Source organism: Pipistrellus kuhlii, unplaced genomic scaffold, assembly GCF_014108245.1.
Source record: "Pipistrellus kuhlii isolate mPipKuh1 unplaced genomic scaffold, mPipKuh1.p scaffold_m20_p_15, whole genome shotgun sequence".
Classification (NCBI taxonomy): domain Eukaryota; kingdom Metazoa; phylum Chordata; class Mammalia; order Chiroptera; family Vespertilionidae; genus Pipistrellus; species Pipistrellus kuhlii.
The window spans coordinates 7,964,626-7,980,463 of NW_023425460.1; the positions used below are offsets into that span (position 1 = coordinate 7,964,626).

The following is a 15,838-nucleotide window of genomic DNA, read 5'->3' on the forward strand; positions in this document are numbered from 1 at the left end:
GTCCGCAGGCCAACGCTCTATCCACTAAGCCAAACCGGTTTCGGCTCTTTCTTTCTTTAGCTGACTAGTGAGAAACAGCAAACATGTCTGGCTGAAAGACCTCGCAAATCAGAATAAAATATTTAATCCAGAGTTTATACTGGAGCTTCGCTCCCTAAGCATGGTTAATCAATTGCTTGCCCAAGTGGTTTAACTAGGTCGCCAGGTTGATTGACACCATATGACCCAAAGCCTCACCCTAATTCATATAACTGGTCGCACTACTGGGTGTAGCCAACCCCTATCCTAAACAAAAAGATACTTCCACATGTTTGATATAGATTACCTCCCAGGAGCCCAGAGCAAAGGCAAGATCTTTCTTTGAGCAAGGCCAAATTCTTTATACATGCCTATGTGCATGTCTGGTTGCTCTATATTGCTGTCTTAAATATTCTAATTTAAAAAATGGAATATTGATTTAGTTTGAAAATCAGAAAAAGGCACTTTTAGAGAGAGGTGATTTATTCTTCCAGGCAACTTAAATACCTTTCCAAAGTTCATACAAATAAACTCCATATTTACAGATCGTTATTTGTAAGGAAATTAAAACGATCAAACACCTTTAAAAATGTACACCAGAAATAATTCACACCTACAATTGTAAAGTTATGCTATAAACTAAAACAACTGCTTAAAGTTCATTTTGAAAGTAGGCAGGTTATAAATTATAATTATAATTTATAATTATATAATTATAATTATAATTATATCTATCTTGCAGCAAAGTGCTTGGTAAATATAAATTATAAATTTATGTAAAGGTAAATATACCAGCAGGACCATAATGAAATGGAGCTGTTTTTCATTGAAATATACATTTAAATGTTTAAATGTGGGTTTATAATTACACATAGTTTTCATTTTCATTTAGTATGTCCTGTTATGCCAACCTTACTACTGATTGGCAGAACAGAATATATAGAACCTTTTGAATCCCTTTTTCACTTTAACTTACTCTCTGATCATTAGATGTTTTATATTCATAAACTTCAAAGAGAAAATTAAACTTAGTAGAAAGTAGAAAGGTATACCTCAATTTTCTATCATGTCTTTCCCAGAACGATACAAAGCATACCCTATTTTTAAGTTAGACTTTGTTTTCTAAACATATCCATTTCTTTGATTCAAACATGAGCATAGTCCCTAAAAAAAAAAAAAAAAAAAAAAAAAAAAAACAACAACAACAACAGAGATAGTCCTAACCGGTTTGGCTCAGTGGCTAGAGCGTCAGCCTGTGTCCCAGGTTCGATTCCAGTCAAGGGCATGTACCTTGGTTGCAGGCACATCCCCAGTGGGGAGTGTTCAGGAGGCAGCTGATCGATGTTTCTATCTCTCTCTCTCCCTTCCTCTCTGTAAAAAAAATCAATAAAATATATATTTTTTAAAAACCAGAAACAGAGACAACAAAAAGAGATAGCAGTAGTCCTCAAACTTTTTTTCTGTCTGAATTTACCAGAAGGAAAACACATACACTCCCATCTCATCTGGATATAGTTTTCACTTAAATTTATCAGTGAATATGTAAGCCTTCAAAGATTAGCTCAAAACTTTCCTCGTGTAAAATCTTAAAATATATTTAATTTAAATACATTATTAAATAAATCAGAGGCCCCATGCACACAATTCGTGCAGGAGTAGGCCTTCCTTCCCCTGGCTGCCGGCACCAGCTTCCCTCTGGCACCAGGGACCCAGGCATCTCTCACAGCACCCGGTCTAATTAGCATACCACGCTTTTATTATTATAGATATTGACAGCAACAGGTGACAAATTATGTAGGAAAAAGAGAAGGGAGGAGGGGAAGAGAGAGGAGAAGAGCGGAGAGTACAAAGAGGAGTACCTTCCTTAAACCTGCCTGGGCTGTTTTGGGAAGACAAAGTAAAAAAGAATAAAATCCAGTAATGGCATTCCCACCACAGGCAATGGGGAAATGCTATTGCTATTTAGGTTTACAAAACATATATAAAATGTACTAATACATTATAAATCACTATTATGATATGCTAGGACATCAGTAGTATAATAAAATAGAAACTGAAACAAACACTACTCATTCAAACGTGTTTTTTCCCTGGAGAATAATGTTAACAGAATTTCAGGCCTGGAGGTCCTTATGGAGATTATAGAGTGGAGAAGCAGCCCAGTCCTAAGTGAAAACCTACCCCACTGGTCAGCAAACGGCAGCTCACGAGCCGCGGTCTGCCGCTCTGTAGACTAATGAGTTTGCCGACCACTGTCATATGCTACCCTTTACCTCTTTGCCACAATATGCCACAACTGCCTAATCCTCACAGCTTCCAACTACACGGTAACATTCAGTCTAGTCCAGTGGTCGGCAAACTCATCAGTCCACAGAGCAGCAAACCATGGCTGTATGTGGCTCATGAGCCGAGGTTTGCCTACCACTGCTCAACCCAATGTTACACAGGTAGTTAATGCTTTTATAGAACTTGCTAAACAACAGGGTGGAAAAAAATATTCCATAAATACCTGCAACTAAGATTGCCTTCAGAGAATTAAACAAAAATCCCTAGAAACCTACAAACATTTATACGTAATCCCAAGAATCCTAATAGTGTTCTGCAAAATTATATAGAATTGGCAGAATCAATTAGGTAGACAGCATATATACGGTAAAATTTTTAAACATGTTTAATTGGCTTTTGCAATTAAAAAATAAAAGTTGATTAAACATAAAGAGGAAGAAAAGGGAGTCCAAAAGTGTTAATCACCACAACAATGTTTCCAAAGAAAGCTAAAATGTAAGAGGTTTATAAAGAAACAGATTAAGAGTAAACTGCAGGGTTAGAATGAAAATAGCAGCAAAAGTACAAGGATTATGAAAATAATATTTTTAATTCTCATTAGTAAACTAGATGAGCATTAAAACACAATTAGAGAAAGCTGGGAATAAAAAGAATTAAACTAGATTTAAACCTAAACAAATAAGAATTATACTTGTATTTTTAAATTCTTCTTTCCCTATGGTATTTTTTTTTAAGTTGATAATTACTCCAAATGCCGCTACATATTTTCATTAAAGAAATTTTTTAACATGTCACTGTTTGGCTCTTGGACCACATCAAAAGAATCAGTACACTTTATATGACACTTCCCATTTATTTCTAAATACATGTTTAATTTATTGGAGTGACAGTGGTTAATTATGATCATAGAGGCTTTCGGTGTGGGTTTCTATGTTACAAAATCTGTATATTGCACCATGTGGCCCCACTCAAGGTCAAATCTTCTCTTGTCACTATATATTAAGACGTCCTTTTCTCCCAGCCCCTTTCCAATGGCAACCACACTGCTGTTTGTGTTCACGAGTTTCCGTTTTATATCCCTCATATGAGTGACATCGTAAGGTTCTTAGCTTTTTCTGACTGACTTATTTCACTTAGCATAATACTCTCAAGGTCCATCCATGTTGTTGCCAATGGCAGCATTTCATCCTTTCTTATGGCTCAGTAGCATTCCATTGTGTATATGTACATCTTCTTTATCCAGTCCTCTATCATAGGACACGAGTTATTTTCATGTTCTGGTTACCATAAATAATGCTGTAATGAACACAGGGGTGCATATATCTGCAAATACATGTTTTTGAGTTTTTAGGGTACAAACCCAGGAGAGGGATTGCTAATCATATGGTAGCTCTAGTCTTTTTTCAGGAATTGCCAGACTGTTTTCCACAGTGGTTGCATCTGCCTATAGTACATTCCCACCAGCCGTGAATGAGGGTTCCCTTCCTACACAACCTCTCCAACATGTGGTATCACTTGTCTTGTTTATAAAAGACACTAACAAGTGTGGGTGGTATCTTGTAATTTCCTTTTGCAAATGCAACCAAAAGAATAAATTTAACAAAGAATGTGAACAAACCTATGTACAAAAAATAACAAAGCATTATTAAGAGAGACTGAAAAAGACACAACAAAATGGAAAAATATACCGTATTTATGGATTGGAAGAAATCAACACAGTTAAAATGGTCATATTACCCAAAGCAATAAACAGATTTAATGCAATCCCCATCAAAATCTCAATGTCATTTTTTTTAAAGAAATACAACAAGAAATCATCAGATTTAATATATCAGAAATATATAAAGAACCACAAAAGACCCAAACAGTCAAAGCAATCATGAGGAAAAAAGAATGAAAATGTAGGTATCATACTACCTGACGTCAAATTATTTGATTATCGTAGCTACAGAGCTACAATACACAAAACAGCACGGTATCAGCAGAGATACAGACACATGGTTCAGTGGAACAGAATAAAGAGTGCATGTATATGGGCAGATAATTTTTGACAAAGGATTCAGAAACACACCATGAAGTAAAGATAGTCTCTTCAATATATGGGGTTGGGAAAACTGGAAAGCCACATGCAAAAGAAAGAAACTGGATTACAGTTTGTCCCCAGATAAAATAAAATAAAAAATTAATTCAAAATGGATCAAAGACCTAAGTATAAGACCCGAAACAAAAAGTCAGATAGGAGAAAACATAGGTACCAAACTCATGGACCTTGATCATAGAGAACATTTTATGAGCTTGACCCCAAAGGCAAGGGAAATAAAGGCAAAAATAAATGAATGTGACTATATCAGATAAAAAGCTTCTGCACAGTGAGAGAAACTGACAACAACACAAAGGCAGCCAACCAAACAGGAGATGATATTTGCAAACAATAGCTCTAACAAAGGTTTAATATCGGAAATATATAAAGAACTCATAAAACTCAACCGCAAACAAACAACCAAATCAGAAAATAGGCAGAGTACCTGAATAGACACCTCTCCCAAACAGCCAATAGAGAGAGGAAAAGATCTTCAACCTCACTAGCAATTAGGGAAATGCAAATTTAAATACATTTTAATCTGGCTTTTCTGTCTCTATTATTTCACTGTGATTTACGTAGCTGAGGTCAATATTGACATCCTATTGTCAAATCCATTTTGACTGTTGGTTTTGTTCTATTTTTAACTTAGTTTACTTGATTTTTAATTACAGTTGACACTCAATGTCATTTTATATTAGTTTCAGGTGTACAACATAGTGATTAGATAGTTGTATAATTTAATCAATCAGTGATTTCCCTATTATTCTAGTAAACACCTGGCACCATACATAGTTATTATATTACTGACTGTATTCCCTTTGCTGTACTTTACATCCTTATGACTATTTTGTTAAGTGCCAAGTTGTACATATTGATCCCTTCATCTTTTTTAAACAGACCACCCCAATACATCTCCTACCTGGCAACCCTCAGTTTGTTCTCTGTACCTATGAGTCTGTTTGTTTTGTTCATTTATTTTGTTCTTTTCAGTCCACATATAAGTGCAATCATATAAAATTTGTTTTTCTCTTACTTCACTTAGCAAAATGCTCTCCAGGTCCATTCATGCTGTCATAAATGATAAGATTTCATTCTTTTTATGGCCAAGTAATATTCTATTGTATGTATGTAGCACATCTTTACCCACTCGACTACTGATGGGCACTTTGACTGCTTCCATGTCTTTGCTAAAAAACAACAACCCACTTTTAATTCATGCAAGAATGTTCTTTGGCACTGTAACAACCTTAGGAGGTTAACAAATAGTCATTATCTCATGGTATCTGATGGCCAAGAATTCATGAGTGTCTTAACTGAATTTTCTGGCTCACAGTCTCTCATGAGGTTGCTGTAATCTTCTTAGGGCTCAACAGAGGATTGAGAATGCACTTCTATAATAAGTTCACTTTCATGGATATTGGCAAGTCTTGGTTCCTCACTGGCTGCAGGCAGAGGCCTGTTATCTCCAGCTTCAGGCCTCTCTATGGGGAACATGAATGTCCTCAAGACATGGCAGTTAGCTTCTCCCAGAATGAGTAACACAAAAGGCGATAAAGAGATAGAGAAAGAGACAGAAAGAGCAAATACACGAACGAGTGAAAGAACACCCACAGACGAAGACAGTCTTTTACAACCAAACCTCTAAAGCAGCATACCCTCACTTCTGCCATTTGTCACTGGTTAGACACATCAGCCTTGGTGCAGTGGGAGGAGAGCACCAAGAGGGGGTCACGGGGAGCTATCTTGGAGGTTGGCTATCACAGTCTGTCCTACGGCCTGCCTCCATTTCTCACATCCAGGGCACTGCCCTCCCTCATCACACAGGGTATGAACAGTAGCAAGCCTATGGCATGTCACCTCCAAGATTTGGTTATAAAAATGACTGCAGCTTCTATCCAGAAAAATTTACTCTCTCTCACTCGCTCAAATGACTGCAAACCGCTATCACGTTTTTAGGACACAGAGGAGCCACGGAGATAAAAACAAAAACAAAAACAAAAAAAGAAACTGAGGACCTCAGTCCAGGAATTATTGAGAAATGGAGGCCAGCCAACAAACAGTATGAGTGAGTTGGAAGCAAACCCATCACCACATGAGAGCCTTGAAATGATGGCCACCCTGGCCAACGGACTGCGGCAACTTAGAGGCCCTAAGCCAGAACCATCAGCTATGCCACACTCGACTTTCTGACCATCAGAAGCTGTGAGAGACACTAAATGTTTATTTTAAGCAGCCAAGTTTTGGGGTAAAGTGTTACTCAGCAATAGATAATTATTATTACACAGTAAGTGATAAATTTATTAAGCCATTTTTAAAATTTATAAAAGCAATTCAGTATTGTTACAAAAATCTTAAGTATTACAAAATGTGGAAATAGAAGTACCCATTCTAGCCACCCTACCCTCTCATGACTGTTAAGAGTTTAAGACATATTCTCTTACACTTTATCTTATTCTCATGCAAATAAGTGGAATGAACTTTTTTAGAATATATTTTTATTGATTTCAGAGAGGAAGGATATATATATGTAAATATCAATGATGCGAGTGAATCATTAATCAGCTGCCTCCTGCATGCCCCCTACTGGGAATCGAGCCTGCAACCTGGGCATGTGTCCTTGACCAGATCGAACCTCGGACCCTTCAGTCTTCAGGCCGACACTCTATCCACTGAGCCGAACCAGCTAGGTGGAATGAACTTTTTAACATTTTAGCCTTCCATGTGACAATTCAAAGGTCACCTTAAATATTGGAGGAAAGTCTCCACTGTGAAGAAGAAAGACCACAATAAACAATCAGAAAAAAAGCAATTCACTGAAAAGAGATAAAGCTGGAAACTGGAGAAAAACCTTCAAAAACCAAACAAAACTGTCTCTAATTAATATGTATAGACAGACTGGAGAAAAAAAAACTATACTCATAACACAAGAACAAATGTTACATAACAATTTACTAATAGCAAGGACAAAAAAAAAAGATATTAAAGCTTCTACAGAGAAAAAAAACGAAACAAAAAACTGATGATATACAAAGTAACAAGCTGTGTTCCATGCTGGCAGACAATGACACAAGCCTTCAAAGAAAACTCTATACTAACCAAGGAGTGTGTGTGTGTGTGTGTGTGTGTGTGTGTGTTGGAGGGAGGATTCATGGAGGGGGGGAGAGAATGTGCCATATATACTCATGCACTATTTTTCTTAGGATGCTACTGAAGGGTATACTACACACACCAAAAAGAAACCAGTAAAGAAGATATGAGACACATGACACAAGAGATCCAAACAAGAGAAAGTCAAAATAAAATTCCAGGAAGGCTGATGTAAGTGTAACAGCACAAACAGTTCAATTTAGAGCACAAAAACAGAGAGCCCTAGAAGGGAGGTCACCTGAGGAAAAGAGGATGGCAGACCTGATGATTTCGAAGAACAGAGAACGGGGATGAAGAAGAAAGGCAGGTGACAGATTTAGAGAGTGGTTTGAAAATTTGAATCCATATAGAAAATGGTGCAAATGAACAGAGGATGCAATAAGCAACTGTAAGGAAAACAAAAATCTACATAAGTAATCACAGTCCACAATTTCATTCACAAGTGATGAATGACTTGTTTTAATGTAGTAAGTAATACTAGTGACCCGAAGCTCGTTAAAAGAAAATTAATTAAGGCCGGCGAGGCAGGACTGGATGAGATGGACCAGACACACCCTGGAGCCATCCTCAGTGGTCGCTCCCTGGTGTCTGCGGAGTGGGGTCCCTCGGCCTGGCCTGCAGGATTGGGCCGAAATGGCTCTCTACATCCCCCAAGAAGTCCCAGAGTGTGAGAGGGTACTCTGTAAAGTTGTTATACAGGGTGTGGAATGCCAATACAAGTGTGCAGTAAACCAGATTCGGGGCCGACAATGCCCCAGCAACAACATAACACACAGTCGAAGGTAGAATCTCGAAGCCCCACAAGGAATTGGGCTCCCTCCTCTCTGGTTTCAGGGTGTGTCACTCAAGAACCGCCACTGACAAGCCATTGCAGCTCAGCAGCTCCTGCATTGAGCATCTGCCCCCTGGTGGTCAGTGTACATCATAGCAACAGGCAGACGGTAGGACACAGCATATTAGTCATATATATAATACATACACATACACACACACACACTAGAGACCGGTGCACAAAATTCATGCGGGGGGGCGGGGGGGTATCCCTCAGCCTAGCCTACACCCTCTCCAATCTGGGACATCCCTCTCACAATCCAGGACTGCTGGCTCCCATCTACTCGCCTGCCTGCCTTCCTGATTGCCCCTAACTGCTTCTACCTGCCAGCCCGATCACCTCCCAACCACTCCCCTGCCAGCCTGATTGATGCCTAACTGCTCCCCTGTCAGCTTGTTTGCCCCTAACGGCCTTCCCCTGGAGGCCCGGTCACCTCAAAATGCCCTCCCTTGCAGTCCTGGTCCCTCCCAACTGCCCTCCCCTGCTGACGACCATCTTGTGTCCACATGGGGCAGGATCTTTGACCACATGGGGGCAGCCATATTGTGTGTTGGAATGATGGTCAATCTGCATATTACTGTTTTATTAGATAGGATGGAGGCCTGGTGCACTGGTGGGGGCCAGCTGGTTTGCCCTGAAGGATGTCCCAGATCAGGGTGAAGGTTCCCTTAGGGCACATGTGTCAAACACAAGGCCCGCAGGCCAAATCCGTCCCGCCAGGCCTTGCAATGTGGCCCGCACCGCGCTGTCATCACTGCACTCCACTGCGTTTCCATCACAATGACAGTTTATGACTGTTCAGTAAACCATTCGGCCCGCGATTTAGGCTGGATTTTAGATTTTGGCCCTTCTCTGATTGAGTTCGACACCCCTACCTTAGGGCATGGGGCGGCCTGGGCGAGGGGCCTGTGGTTTGCATGCGGGCCACGCCCCCTGACGACTCAAACGGAGGCCCTGGTATCTGGGGTTTATTTGTCTTCTACAATTGAAACTTTGTAGCCTGGAGTGGAGCCAAGCCTTCTGTTTGCTCCATGGTGGCAGCCATTTCTGTTGGGATTTATGTATCTTCTATAATTGAAACTTTATAGTAGGGGTGTTGAACTCAATCAGAGAAGGGGCCAAAATCTAAAATCCAGCCTAAATCGCGGGCCGAATGGTTTACTGAACAGTCATAAACTGTCATTGTGATGGAAACGCAGCGGAGTGCAGTGATGACAGCGCGGTGCGGGCCACATTGCAAGGCCTGGCGGGACAGATTTGGCCCGCGGGCCTTGTGTTTGACACATGTGCTTTATAGCCTCAAGTGGAGGCCTGGGCTAGCCAGTGTGTGCAGAAAGCTTGGCTTCCTCCATCACCGGGGAAACCCAAGACTCCCTCCTCCTTTCTGTGGCTGCAGCCATCTTAGTTGGGTTTATTTGCATATTTTCTCCTGATTGGCTGGCGGGCATGGCTTGTGGGTGTAGCAGAGTGATGGTTAATTTGCATATTACTCTTTTATTAGATAGATGGGAAAGATGAAGAAGAGGTGGTAGTAGGTGAAAGAGAGCTAAATTTTTAGGTATCAAAATAGGTAGTCAATATATAATATCTAAAATTGACAAGAAAAAGCTACACAGATACTCAGACTGCCCTGAGTTTAAGAATGTGAGGTAGATGGTAGACATGGAAAATGAACCTTCAATTCACCAAATCTCACAGCAAACATTCAGGAATGATCAGGGGGTTTTACCAGTTACTAGAACCTGGTCAGTAAGAAGGTAAGTAATCAGAAACTCAAAAATCATAAAGAGAATATAAAAAATCCTTGTAAGAATGGCAAAAGCGAAGTTCTGAGAAGGTCAGAGGGAATTATCTCTACCATTACCCAGTTTCGGTGATCTCATCCCATAGGGACTTGAAGACCAAGTGTGTTGTTCCACACAAAGTGCTATTTTGTCCTCTCATCTGGGAGTCGTCCTAATGGAATCATGTTATTGTACCCTTTCCTTACATTAAACAATTCTATCCTTTGCCTCTCCAATCAATCACCTTTATGAAAGTCACACTATAGCAATATGTTTAAGTATATTATTTGGATACCAGGGGGAAAAAGTTAATAGAAATTTAAAATGGTTACTTCTGGAAAAACAGCTCTTATGGGGAATGGGATAAATGCAAGGGCAGAGGTAGAAGATGCAGCAAAGGATCAACATATTTCCTTTAAAAACCTTGAGTACTAGTTTACTTTTTAACTAGTACTAGTGTTATATTGATAATTTTCTATCAGAAATGGCAAATACATTTTTTTAAAAGAATCAAAACAAGAAATATTCTATCAGAAGTATTTCAATAGTTAACTCATTCTTATAGTGTAAGCTATTAATAACTATATATTTAATTCATTTTTTATAGAACCTAGCAAACCATTCCTGGATAATTCATAGAATTCAAATGCAAAACAGTTATCTAAACATGACCTGGGATGTAAACTAAACTTGATTTATTGAAATAATAAGAAACATTTTCAAGCATATTCTGGAAGAAATGTTAGAAATTTAAGGAAAATATCTTTTTTAAATAGGATGCAAAAGTGTGCTTTTTAATCTGCAAGTAATAAATGTAAAAATCATAGTTAAAAGTTAAAAATCTACCCCCCCCCCCCAAAAAAAAAAATAGAATTTCAGTTGGCCACTTCAGGATCAGCAGCTAATAAAACAAAGAAACTACTTAAGTGCCCAGTAGTGTGAGCACACAGCTGCCAGATCATAATCATTCTGATCACATTTGAATGAACTTTTAAAAATAAACATCCAAAACATAGTGTAGAATGAAAACAAATTACCTAAGACTAAACATAGTATTATCCCATAAACACAAACATGTATCTCTAGGTTACTATTTTGATAATATCCCATAAACACAGACATATATCTCTAGGTTACTATAGTAACACTAGTTACACATCATAATATTTTATCAAAATAGTAACACTAGTTACATAGCATAGTATTTCAAATTTTGTACTTTTATATGGTTTTGATTTTTAAAGTTTAACATCCAAAATATATAAAAAACTCATAAAACTCAACACCAAACAACCCAATTAAAATGGACAGAGGACCTAAACAGATATCTCCCAAGAAGACATACAAACGGCCAACAGATATAGGAAAAGATGATCAACTTCATTGGCTATTAGGGAAATGCAAATCAAAACTACAATGAGATACCACCTCACACCTGTTAGAATAGCTATTATCAATAAGGCAAGTAATAGTGTTGCAGAAGTTGTGGAGCAAAGGGAACCCTCAGTCACTGCTGGTGGGAATGTGAACTGGTACAGCCACTATGGGAAACAGTCTGGTGGTTCCTAAAAAATTAATAGAGTTACTTTATGACCCAGCAATCTCTCTTCTGAATACCTACCTGAAAAACACAAAAACATGGCCCTGGCCAGGTGGCTCAGGTGGTTGGTGAATCTGTTCACCAAAAGATTGCAAGTTTAACTCCCCATCTGGGTGCGTATGGGAGGCAACCAATCAATGTTTTTCTCTCTATTCCTTCCTCTCTCTAAAAATCAATAAAAACATACCCCTCCGGTGAAGTTTAAAAAAAAAACAAAACAAAAAAAACTCAAAAACATGTATTCACAAAGATATATGCACCCCTCAGTTCATTGCAGCATTACTCATGGACGCCAAAATGTGGAGACAACTCAAAGTATCCTTCAACAGAGGGTCAGATCAAGAAAACATGGTATAGCCTCAGCCGGTTCGGCTCAATAAATAGAGCATGGGCCCACGAACTGAAGGGTCCCGGGTTCAATTCTGATCAAAAGGGCACATATTTCAGTTGCAGGCTTGATCCTCAGACCTGCTCATGTGGAAGGCAACCAATGGATGTTTTTCTCACATCAATGTTTCTCTCTGTGTGTCTCTCCCCTCCCTTACACTCTCTAAAATCAATGGGAAAATATTACCAGGTAAGGATTAACAACAACAAAAAATGTGATAATGGGAGTATTACTCAGCCATAAGAAAAGACGAAATACTGCCATTTGCAAAACATGGATGGACCTTGAGAATATTATGCTAAGTGAAATCAGTCAGAAAAAGAACCATATGATTTCACTCATATGTGGGATATAAAACTGAAACTCTAGACACAGATAGCAGTGTGGTGGTTACCAGAAGAAAGGGGCTAGGGAGGGGGGGTATGGGGAGGTGGGAGGTGGAAAAGGCATAATATACGGTGATGAAAGATGGTTTGACTTTGGGATGTGGGCACATAATGCAATATACAGATCTCGAATCATAGAAATGTACACTTGAAACTTATATAATCCTATTAACCAAGGTCACCTGAATAAATTTAATAAATCATATATAATAAAAGCCTAATATGCACCAAAACCGGTTTGGCTCAGTGGATAGAGCGTCAGTCTGCAGACTGGAAGGTTCCAGGTTCGATTCTGGTCAGCGGCAGGTACATTGGTTGCGGGCACATTCCCAGTAAGGGGCGTGCAGGAGGCAGCTGGTGGATGTTTCTCTCTCATCAATGTTTCTAGCTCTCTATCCCTCTCCCTTCCTCTCTGTAAAAAAATCAATAAAATAGGTTTAAAAACAAAAAAGTCTGATATGCAAAGTGTCTGGTTGTCCATTCAACCAATCGAATTACAATATGCTAATGATATGCTAAGGCCACTCAACTGCTCACTATGACATGCATTGACCACCAGGGGGCAGAGAGTCAAGTGGCTGACCAGTTGCTATGATGTGCACTGACCACCAGGGGGCAGATGCTACAACTGGTAGGTTAGCTTGCTCCTGGGGTCCGGCCAATTGGGACTGAGCAAGACCGGCCAGACATGGTCTGGAGCCCTCTCATGGTCCCTTCCCATATGGCCAACCTCCCACATCCCTCCTGGGCCTTGAACGATTGTGCACCGGTGGGGTTCCTAGGCCTGACCTCTCGTAATCCAGGACTCCTCGGGGGATGTCAGAGAGCCAGTTTCAGCCCGATCCTGCAGGCTAGACAGAGAGACCCTACAGGTGCACAAATTCATGCACTGGGCCTCTATTAATTTTAATAAAATAAAATAGTGACCATTAATTAGTTGACTTCTGGAAAAAATATCTCACACTAAGCAAACTTCAAATCCATGAACTCAAGTTCAACTGATTTTCTTTTTTATTTATAAAGCTTTGAGTTAAAAAACTGTATATATTTAAAGTTTTAATACATATATATGCTCATGAAATCATCACATAATCAAGATAAGGAACACACCCCTAAGAGTTCCCAACTGTCCCTTTGTAATCTCTCCTTCCCACTCTCCACCACATCCTGGTCAATGCATGTGAAACCAATTATCTGTTTTATTACTGTACAGATTAAATTGAATTTCCTATAGTCTCATAAATAGATTCATACACTATATATTCTTTTTGTCTTGGCTTCATTCTTTTTTATTTTATTTTGCAATTACAGTTTACACTCAATATTATTTTGTTTTAGTTTCAGGTGCACAGAATGATGGTTAGACAATCATAGCCTTTACAGAATGATGCCCTTTACAGAGAGTGGTACCCATCTGACACCTTAGATAGTTATTACAATATTAACTATCCTAGAGGCCCAATGCACGAAGATTCGTGCAAGCATGGGCTGTCCTTCCCCTGCCTGTTAGCACTGCTTTCACTACAATTGGAGCTGCTTTTCCACCTTTGCTCCAGCCCAGAGCTGCCTTTCCACCTTCCCATGCTGCCCAGAGGCCCAGAGAGGCTGGGGCAGTGCAGACTGCCTGCATCATCGCCATGGCAATGACGCAAACATCCCACCCGCCCCCAGCCACTCACGGCAGCGTATGCAAATTAACCCACCATCTTTAATGGGTTAATCTGCATACACATTCTAATTGGCTGTGGATGTCGTGAAGATAGTCAATTTGTATCTTACTCTTTTATTAGTGTAGATTCTGTTATTTTACTGAATTTACTTATCAGTTGAGTAAGAGTGGCCGTCCTGTCTTGTTCCTCATCTCAAAGGAAATGCTTTTAGTTTTTGCCCATTGAGAACGATGTATATTCCTTCTATATTCACTATGTCGAAGGTTTCTATCAAAAAATGGGTGCTGGATTTTGTAAAATACTTTTTCTCCATCTATTGATATGATCATGTGATTTTTTCCCCTCCATTTTGTTTATGTGATATATCATGTTTACTGATTTATATACAACCTTGCACCCCCAGAATAAATCCCACTTGATCATGGTGTATGATCTTTTTAATGTATTGCTGAATCTGGTTTATTAGCATTTTGTTTAGGATTTTAGAATTTGTGTTCATCAGGGATACTGGCCTATAATTTTTTTGTCTTTATCATATCTTTATCTGGTTTTTGGAATTAAGATAATCCTGGCCTTATAAAATGATCTCAAGAGTCTTCCCTCCTTTTGAATTTTCTGGAATAGTTTGAGGAGAGGAACTACTTCTTTGAATGTTTGGTAAAATTTGCCTGAGAAGCCATCCAGTCTAAGATTTTTCATTTGTTGGGAGTTTTTTTTATTTTTTATTACTGCTTCAATTTCACTAGTTATAATCAGTCTAGTCAAATTCTTTTATTCTTCCTAATTTAGTTTTGGAAGATTGTATGTTTCTAGGAATTTATCCTTTTCATTCAGATTGTCCAATTTGTTGGCATATAAATGTTTGCGGTTATTTTCTTACAATCCTTTGTATTTCTGTGGTTTCAGTTTTACTGCTCCTCTTTCATTTATGATTTTATTTATTTGGGTCCTCACTCAATTTTTCTTGATGACTCTGGTTAAAGGTTTGCCAATTTCGTTTCTTTTCAAAGAACTAGCTCTTAGTTTCATTGATCTTTTGAATTGTTTCTTTGGACTCTATTACATTTAGTTCTACTCTATTTTTTATTATTTCCTTTCTTCTACTCACTTTAGAATTTGTTTCTTGTTCTTTTTCTAGTTTCTTTAAGTGTTAAGGTTAGGTTGTTTATTTGAGATTCTTCTTGTTCCCTGAGGTATGACTGTTCCCTGAGGTATGACTGTAATGCTATGAATTTTCCTCTTAAAACTGCTTTCACTGGGTCCCAGAGGTTTGGGGCTGTTGTGTTCTCATTTTCATGTTTCAAGGTAGCTTTCTATTTCTTCCTTGATCTCGCTGTTATCCCGTTCATTGTTTAGTAACATGTTATTTACGGTAGTGTCCATGTCTTCGTATTTTTCAGTTTTTCCTTGTGATTGATTTCTAATTTCATAGCCTTTTTGTAAAAGACGATGCTTGATATGATTTCAATCTTCTTAAATTTATTGAGACTTGTTTTGTAGCCTAACATGTGTTCTATCATAGAAAATATTCAATGTGCACTTAAAAAGAATGTATATTCTGCTGTTTTGGGGTGAAATGCTCCACTGACAATTAAATTTGGGGAATTTTTAATTTTGAAAATTGGGAATTAAATCATTAAATAA

At 38.7% G+C, this 15,838-nt stretch overlaps 1 protein-coding gene across 2 annotated transcripts in view; it reads right to left on the reverse strand.

Moving 5' to 3' along the window:
• Positions 1-15,838, reverse strand: part of ADK (adenosine kinase) — a 418,239-nt gene that overhangs the window by 366,230 nt on the left and 36,171 nt on the right. The window lies entirely within an intron of this gene.